General features: G+C 50.3%; 1 protein-coding gene across 2 annotated transcripts in view; it reads left to right on the top strand.

The window, feature by feature from the left end:
* LOC119585227 (transient receptor potential cation channel subfamily M member 4-like) overlaps positions 1-88 on the top strand; it is a 13,672-nt gene extending 13,584 nt beyond the window's left edge. For both annotated transcript variants that reach the window (XM_037933886.1, XM_037933887.1), the window contains exon 20: positions 32-88. The gene's annotated coding sequence lies outside the window, so the exon portion shown is untranslated. The remainder of the gene's footprint in view (positions 1-31) is intronic.
* Positions 89-318: the final 230 nt, after the last annotated feature.

The raw sequence follows: 318 nt of genomic DNA on the forward strand, positions 1-318 counted from the left end.
CAGAAACCGAAGTGTCTTGGCGGATCCTCAGATCCGCGAGTACAGCGACGAGCCCTTCCTGGCCTGCAGCGCCGCCGAGCAGAAGCCGAAGGACCACGTGGGTCGCCTGGTAGGGGATTTCAGATGCGGCTCAAGTTGCACCTTCTGCTCCACGTTCTACCTCAGGCCTCACTTACACCTTTACGATGGAAGGGCGCCAGGTCAGGAGACCTTTTCCTATGTTGTTTATTTTATTTATTTTATTTACTGTTCATTGCGAGAAAGGTGTATTTTTGCAAGAATCCCTTTAGGTGTAACATGGATGGGCACATTAAATGT

Source organism: Penaeus monodon, chromosome 19, assembly GCF_015228065.2.
Source record: "Penaeus monodon isolate SGIC_2016 chromosome 19, NSTDA_Pmon_1, whole genome shotgun sequence".
In the NCBI taxonomy this organism is placed as follows: Eukaryota; Metazoa; Arthropoda; class Malacostraca; order Decapoda; family Penaeidae; genus Penaeus; species Penaeus monodon.